The sequence below is a fragment of the Sturnira hondurensis genome, unplaced genomic scaffold (genome assembly GCF_014824575.4).
Source record: "Sturnira hondurensis isolate 20B ecotype Veracruz unplaced genomic scaffold, ASM1482457v3 Scaffold0018525, whole genome shotgun sequence".
NCBI lineage: Eukaryota > Metazoa > Chordata > Mammalia > Chiroptera > Phyllostomidae > Sturnira > Sturnira hondurensis.
The window spans coordinates 10,423,766-10,432,864 of record NW_028091156.1 but is presented as its reverse complement, the minus strand read 5'-3'; positions in this window follow the sequence as shown (position 1 = coordinate 10,432,864).

Here is a 9,099-nt window from a genome sequence, read left to right as displayed (position 1 = left end):
AGAAAACAGGGGCCCCTCCCAAGGATGATATGCTAATATCTACTGGGCTCTTCTGTCCGCTGCCAATTGGAAAGACATCTCTCAATGCTAGAGATTTGTGAAAAGGAAACGAAATGTTTATTTAATGCTACTTAGGCCTAATGCCTTCACTAAAATATCAAAGTCTTTAAGGGTATACACCTACACACACACACACACAGCGCTCCCTTCTCCCACTGTCCCAACTCCGGGTACCGTAAATCAGGAAAAGAACACACGTCCGTTTTTCAGGTTGCTGGCGCTGTGAGCTGTGTCGCCTGCCTGTCCAGGCGGGATCTCCAATTAATCCAAAGTCATGCGGCACCTTCCACTGGCAAGAGTTCTTTGTACCAAGTTCCAGTCAAAGTCTCTCCTGGTTTCCAGGCCACTCAGCCAAAGGGAGCACGCCAAAGCTGCGTGGGCCTCCTCTACCAAAGCCGCACTCCACCAAAAGTGCATCTTTCTTCTTCACCGGGCTGCAGGGATCTCCATTCTGGCAAAGCTGCGTGGTTTTCCCTTTCACCTGGCCAAGAGGGGGTCTGCACTCTGCTGAAACCACGTGGCTCTCCCTCCTAATGGCTACAGAGGTCTACATCTTTCCAAAACAGCGAGGCTCTCCCCCTCACCTGGCCAAGAGGGGGGGTCCTCACTCTGCTAAAGCCACATGCCTCTCCCAGGCACTCTCTCTGAGGATCAGCCTCAAGTTCCCGCCTGGGTAGCAGCCACTCACTTCTCCCTGGCTCAAAACTTGGCCATAGCTATTTAACATATCTATGAAACTAGTTAAAAGTTATAGATATGTTAAATGACCATTCCAGAGGTTAGCTGCAAAACTGTTGCCATGCAAAACAACTCTCAATGTCCCCGCTCCATGTGTCCCTTCCCCCAACTGACACCTGGGGGGGATGGTGAGGACGTCTTATATGTCTCTCCAATATTCCTATACACTTTGAGTTCTGGACACCATTCCAAATCTTTTTGGGGGGCCTCCTGGCTACGTCCTGTATCAAACACACTGTCGTCCATGTCCACAACTCCATTTTCTTTTCTTTTTTAAGATTTTATTTATTTATTTTTAGAGACAGGAGAATGAAAGGAGAAAGAGAGACAGACATATGCCCTGACTGGGAATTGAACCAGCGACCTTTTGGTTCGCAGGCCTGTGTTCAATCCATTGAGCTACACCAGCCAGGATCTCCATTTTCTTTTTTTTCACTGGATTTCTCTACCTCCTCTACCCCCTCCCCTAGAGCTGTCAGACTGAGAAAGTCAATTTCTGTTTTCCGGTTCAGACATTTATTCATTCATTGAAACTTTTTCAATTTCTGCTCTGTAGGAGACCCCATGTTGGAGACAAACAGGAATAAACTGTAGTTAGACTCTTCAAAGAGCCATTTATCTAGCAAAGGTGACAGGAGGTCAAGTAACAGCAACAACAACAAAGCGAAACTTTGTACAGAAGTAATTGCATCAGAATGTGATCGATGCGTTTTTAGAATTGAGAGCATTTCCAAAAGTCAGGAGTTGAAGCGCACCAAGGGGGAGAACCCTGTACTTAGCTTGAGAAACATCTATTATTTCTACAAAAGAAAAGAGACGAGAAGTTTCACAGAATGACATGAGCCAAGACTGGGGGAACAGACAGGACAGAGTGTTGGCAGAGCACAGCTTGGTTTTCCGTCCAGAGTGAGGGAGCAGGTTTGAGAACAGCGGGGGAAGGCTATGAGAGTTACACCGCACGTTGCAAACACGAAGTCAAGAGATGCCAGGAAGGCCAGACACTCAAAGTAAAATGCTCGATGACAAAATAAAAGAGCCTTCCTGTGCTAAGTGCTGTGAGCCCTGAACAAAGTGGATGTTAAGTATGAACTGGGTAAATGTTTTATCTCCTTTAATTCGTCAAACATTTAAATAAGGAGAGGGTAATTTCTTTTTCATTTTATAGATGTGAAAACTTAGGAGTAAACAGCAGTTAGCCCCTTGGACAAATCCATACAACAGTGAAGTTTTAGGATGTAAACTCAGCTTTATTATATTGTAGTTTTTATACTTATGATGATGACACATTCCTTTGTAGACCAGGAAGAAACTCCAGTTCCATAATATTTCAGGCTCGAAGTGGCACTAGCATATAAAGCAGAGAGAAATGAGGTATGAACGCCAGTGTCGGGTCCACTACCAGAGTGGCCGAATGCAAAGAAGGTCCTCCGACTAACCTGAGGCTGACCCCTCACCTGATAACTACAGCTGCTCTCGGCGGTGGGGAGGGTGAGCTAGATAGGGGCTTCGGACAGTCGCAATTGTCACAACAGAGGTTCACACCATCTTCCTTAAGTGAATTAATTTGCATAGAAATCAAAGTTTGAATCATTATGCTGAAAAGAGCCCTCCTTACCTGGGCTGTCCAGGCTTCCCTTAACTAATCTGTTGGAATCTACCTGGTGTAAACCTATTAATTTATTCTGACTCATGACTTTGAAAAGACAATAGAGGCTAAGTTAAGGTGAATACAACCCACATTTAACAAAGCTCAATACTGCTACCTGAACAGTTAAATACACATAAACACATACATTTCTACCATATGTAAAATATACAAATGAGCTATTCTCATAAACAAATATGTAAGCATTTCAATATATAACTCCCCAGAAACCCCTGTCCCCTCTACACGGATGTTGTTAATTTAAATTCAGTTCCCAATAACCCAGTACAACATGTATGTAGTTCTGCTGATACAGCTCAGATATATTGCATGTTAAATTAGAAGCGTGCATGTTTTATGTTAAATGGGCTATTCAGTGAATTCTGTGCCCGGGGAAATCTTAGTTCTGAACACCCAGCTTACAGATGAAATACTGAAATATAAACCAACATACTCTATCCTGAACACCCTATCTCCACCACATTAAAAAAATAAAGACACTGTATATGTTTAAATTTTCAGACTGCAGTTGCCTGCAGGTGACTGAACCTGTGGAAAGCAACACCACAGATAGGAGGACTAACATAGTGTAGTGTGTCTCCCAGAGGGCCAGACCAAAATTTGGTCAGAAGACAAAAAAATATGTAAGGTTGTACTTTAGTTTACCATATTACTTGAAATTATGAAACCATAATCAATGGTGAGTCCGATGCCTGTTGAAATGAAATGTTAAAATGATGCCTGCACAATGTCAGTTAATGTTCATTCCTAGCACTGATCACTGCCTCACATTTTAATAGATGCAGAAAGATATTTGATCTAATGAAGTCACTACAAATCAGGTCTGTTCTTAAATAGGATGCTATGGCAGTAATTTGGATAAGGGCGATTCTATAAATAGGCACATTAAAATGTCTTTTGTTAATACTAATCTTCTTTTGTATTTGCAAAGTGTGCTTCCTTCAAGAGGCTTAAAGCGCTTTTTAAAATTATCTTTGTACTGCTTCACATCAACTCTATGAAAAATGAAAGATCTCCCCTCTCAAAAGTCACTGCAAAATTTTCTCTGTGGGAATAAATGATCTGACACTGAATAAATAGCCCCCCCTAGCGCCGGTGCCCCCTTTGTCTGCCTCAAAGTGTGCAGTCAGGTCAGTGGTGCCATTGAACTTTGCCCGGGTCTGCAGTCATCTGCTGTATTTGATCAATTTCGGGTGTAGCATTTAAAAAGGAAGAGTCGATCGTGTTTAATTTATCATTTCAAGTATCCCCAGCACGTCTTACATGTTCATGAAATATAATGGTTGCTCAATAAATATTTAATACCTGAAATAATATCAGATGGTGGCTATATAAATGCCACATAAAGGGTTGGGAGATTGAAATAAATTGTTGCTGTGGCACGACAAACTCCCGCAAATGTATCAGTAGGTCAGGAATCTGGGTAGGGCTCAGTAGGGCTCTCTGCTCAGGGTCTCACTGGGCTGAGATCAAAGCATCGGCCAGGGCTGTGCAGCCACGAGAGTGGCTATGTCATTGAATGCGCAGGTTATGCCCACATTCAAGGCTAGGTCACTGTGCAAGGCCTGTGCACCTGGCAGTGAGAATCTTGCAAAAACGTGAGTGGCCATCTTAGAATTCTGCCACCCACCACGAACAAGTGTGTGTGCACACCCAAGCAAATGGGCACACACAGGCCAAGGCAAGGGATGCCCTCCTTGAACTATTGTTACTGTTTCTTCACTGTTCTCTCCTTTTAGGAACAGGGATAGGAAAAGAGGATCCACATTTTTTTATTTGCATGTAGTTCAGTTTGGAAATTGACCTGCTTCCTGGAACAATAGCTAGTGTGTATTCAGTGCTTGCATTATTGCCAGACATTCACCTACATTCTTTGGATACATTTGTTCATTTGCTCTTCCAGAAGCTGGATAAGGGGGTACCGCTATTGATACCATTTTTATAGTTCAAAATGAGGTACAGAAAGATTAAATTGCCAGTGTCAAAACACTGGTTAAGTGGCAATGTAGAATACTAAACTTCACGTGTATTATACCCTCCGTAGATACAGTCATTCACTCGATGGATAATGAATATTATCAGACGAGACAATGGTACATCAAACCAAAAGGACATGAATACGTACATTTGCTTCATCGCTCTGTGGCCACTTCGGTTAGTGTCTTCCCAGGGGAGGGCAAAACCAACCTGGGAGAGAACTTCTGGTTCAGGGTGGCTTCTACACAGGGCGGGGGGGGGGGCTTGTTGGTAATGCTGGATAATCTTTCTCTGTACATTGGCTAAGCAAACCCAGGGAGGGGAAAGATGAAATCTGAGAATAACCCACACTGCTGACTCAGAAGCAAACCACACTGGGTGAGGGCTCCAGCACTGAATGTTTAGGAAAGACAGGCATGGATGAAGAGCATTCAGCCTGCCTTTCTAGTATCAGAACCTGACTCGGACCCCATGGCAAAGAAGCTAGAGGAAATTGTGCAGAAGGCGCTTTTCTTCTCTCCAAGCCTGATTTTTGGCTCTTCCAAAGGGAATATGCGCCCTGTCCTCTCCAGCCACAGGGCTGTGTCTGCTCCCCGTCTCTAGCCCCATGTCCCCTGGCCCCAAGCACAGACTGCCCCCCCGCCCGACACACTTGTTTTCATTTAGGTGGAGACCACAAAGCCCGGTAAGGGGCTGGGGATCCGGACTCTGCATCAGGGCAGCTCCAGCACGTGGAGGCGGCCGTGGAAGGAGAGAGAGAGGCAAACAGGCCTTGTGAGCTCCAACACCAGGAGCCAAATGCTGCACGGAGGAACCCGGAGGGGCACAGGTGAGCCATGGGCGTGCCTCTTAGGCGTCACCACAGTTCAGATTAGCCAAGAAACAGGATCCTGTCTCCAAATGGATACTTTAGAGGATCCTTCATAAAATGCCAAGAAAGGCTTGTGTGTGCATGGCAGGGTTGCAGAAAATCAGACTTTGCACTCAAGACACATCGAGATTGTTCCTCTTACTTGAAGGGAACGGGGCTTGACTGACCCCGAGTGACTGCGGTTCCACGGCACTCTTACTGAGATAAGTGGGTTTTCAGAGAAACAGATGGACAGGTGTCTGCCACACTATTGTGAATGTGAATGCAACTCCAGTCCTGTTCAAGTAAGTAAACACGGGACATGGCTAGCCACGCCCTGAGTGTTGGGTGTCATCATTAAAAAACACTGAGACACAAGGAGATAACCAGCCCAAATCTGACACAGGCGTGAGCCACAGGGTGGGGTTGGCAGGACTGCACATGCGGCTGTGTCAGTGGCTGATGAATGGGGCACCGAGAAATATGTTGTAACGCCCGTGTGCTCAGGAAGGAGGCGTAACACAGGACAGCCTCGCCCTGCAGCCCATTACTCTGCTGGACTGTCCCTTCCTGTCCCTCAGAGTGGGACTGTGTTAGTTGGCATCATTGAGAAAAGTTTGCTCTAATTGTCGAACCATTTCCTATAGTGGCGTTCTTAGCCCTAGAGCTGGTTTTAAAAGCTTGAATTATGAATATTTTATACTACATTATTTTCGTATTCCACGTGCGTCCCTCATGCAAATTAACTTTCTTACAGCTTCACCATGACAGTCACCTCACGGAAAGAAATTAAATTGTGGGGCGAACCTGCTGAGGGGATGTCTCTTTTCAGGAAATGTCTCTCCCACCCTGTTCAGGTGTAAGAGGAGCCATTGGCAATTCAAGTATTCAACCCTATTCCATAACGAAATAAAAATCTAGGTAATTAGTAAAAAAAAAAATCCCAATGTTAAAATAGTTTGTTTGCTCAGAACGAAAAGGAAATGGCGCTGTTTCAAATATTGGCATGCAGCAGAAAAAAGTACCCACAACAATTAGCTCTAATATTACCAGGATTTGATGGTGCTTTTTATACCGAATACTGGCATAACCGACATTTTCTCTAGGCTGCTTGAAATTGGTATAACACAGATTATGAGAAAGAGACCTCATTCTGTAAATAACCGGGTATCCTCAGTTTGGGCTTCCAATGACATACCTGCATACTGAGAAACAAATAAACAAAAATCTTAAATACCTAGAAACAGAAAAGATATTTTTTTGCCCATAGTTACAAATGGTAAAAATGAAAATGTTTTTGTTTTATCTGAGAGCGTGTTAGGGTAGTTCTAAATTTTCCGTGATTTCTCAGGAAAGCAGAACTACAGGTCGTGTATATTCTGGTTGCAAGGTCTCAGCTGCCTCCCGAAGTTCCTGGGGCCTCACCATGCCGCGCGCATGGTGGTGAGGTCCTGCCTGCCAAAGAAAGAAGTTTGGGACTTCCCATGCGCTGTTTATTTTTAATTAACACGGCATCTTACTTCCAACACTGTGAAATCACATTACAGGGATTTGACGTCTTTTTCGTAAACATTCCTGATTTGATTTTCATATTAAAGTGGTTTTGCGTGGGATGGTATGCAGGAAATAAATGGAAGCAGTGGTGTTTATTTTTGCACTCAGGAATAGCTTAGTATGTAAGCCAGGTTTAAAGAGGAAATTTATAGAATAATCTCAATAAACTATTATTTAGTTTAGGAAGCCAGAGCCTGAGAGAGAAAAAATAATCCCATCTGTAAAATCACATGAGACTCAAAGGATTTTTCAACAACTTTAATTTTAGAAGAAATAGGCAAAAGAATAATAACATACGAAGTAGTAAATTTGTCAAGCCTCTTGACTTCAGGGCTTGTAAAATAAAAACTATAAACAGAGTCAATAATGGTTTAATGAAGTCTATAATTCAGTTACAAGGAACATATTAGTATATGTACAAACTTCTTTCTTTTTATTTTTTAAAATTTTATTTATCTTCAGAGGGGAAGGAGAGTGGGAGAGAAACATCAATGTATGGTTGCCTCTCATGTGTCCCCTGCAGGGAACGGGCCTGCAACCCAGGCATGTGCCCTGACTGGGAATCGAACTGCGATCCTCTGGTTCACAGGCCCGCACTCAATCCACTGAGCTACACCAGCCAGGGCCAAACTTCTTTCTTATTAGAGGAAGTTTTCACAGGGCTTTAATGCTCTGGTTTTCCCCCTGCCCTGCCCACCACTTTACTCCCCACCCCACCCCCACTTCTGTGAACACCTCCATTTCTTTCTGTGCGATCCTTTTATTCTGGTATGATCTTCAGTGCTCTTTTATTTTGTGTAGCATCATTAGAGATTTTTTAAAGGGTGCATGCATAAAAAATGTGCTAGTTTGCAATTGTGATATTACATTTGATGCATTAATTTTTTTTCTTGGTTGAGTCTGATCTGAACCATCACCTATCCTTAGAAGAGAGCCAAGCAAATAACCCCATAGATATTTTTGCTAGACTCAGCCTGAAAGCATGGAAGACAAAAGCTGACCCCTGTAATCAACTGTGATGTTTGCTTCTTGTCATATTAATTTTAACCAGTGTTAGTCATTCCTGCATTTATTTTATAGATGCGCTAAAACCTTGGAAGCAATTAGAGAGTATTAAAAAGAAGCAGTGAGAGCTTTTATAAAACCAAGGAATAAACCATCAGCTCCAATGAAATCTTTTAAAAATTATCCAAGTAAATCTCTAAAAATTAAGGTAGCTTGTACTTAAAAAGGAATTTAAGAGATTAACTCATTTAATACGTAATACATATCCTCAGTATAAAAGCCAGACAGAACTTTCTAAACTTAGTATTTAAATATTGAGTATGTATTGAATGAAATATGCAATTTGACTATAAAACTAATTATTAAGTATCTCAGTCCTTCCAAAAATCTGGAAATCTGGAACTGTGTACCTTTATATGTGTACCTATGACTAAAATTGTGGGTAACAAGTCCAGACACCATGCCGATATACGTAGCTCATTTTTTTCTGCAAAATAAAGTCATCTGAATTTTTATTGCTCCAAATATTAGCAATTAAATTATAGTATCTTTAGCATTTTATGAATAAAATAAAATCTAAAATAATTGTTTTTAAAATGTTATTTGCATTTCTATCAACAATTATGTATATGCATGGGTATGTTCACTACACATATTGATAATATCAGCAAAAATAAATTTGAAGGAAATAATCTACTTTCACACTAAGTTCTCATTTAAGGTTTAATTTCTTGCAAAATAAACAAGGTGACTGTGAGAGATTGGTGTATTTGATATACTCACCTGATACTGTGTTTTAGTAGGAGAGAATCCTGATACTTAGTAGACACGAATGCATTATTCTGTTGTGATAATTATGTGACTCTGCCTTTAGAGATGCATTTTCTGACTTGGGTATTTAAGAAAATGGAGGCCCAATTTAAGTTATGCCTGAGTTTCTAAAAACTTCAGAGATTCTGTGTGAAAAATGGGTAAGTGAAGATGAAATAATATATTTTCCTCTTTTAGGCAGATTCTGATAGTTGCTAGAATGAACATAATAATATTTTCAGTGTTCAGGGATTAAAAATGCTTTTGTTCACATGATTTTTAAAACACAGTGTTTAGTTTTTTATTGATTTTATTTGTCTCCAGTCACTTTTTACCTGTTGTTTGTAACACAAATTTTCAACATCTTCTGTAAAGTATAAATATTATCTTCTTATAATACCTACAACATTTGCCTAAGGATTTTTCTTAATGAGGGAGA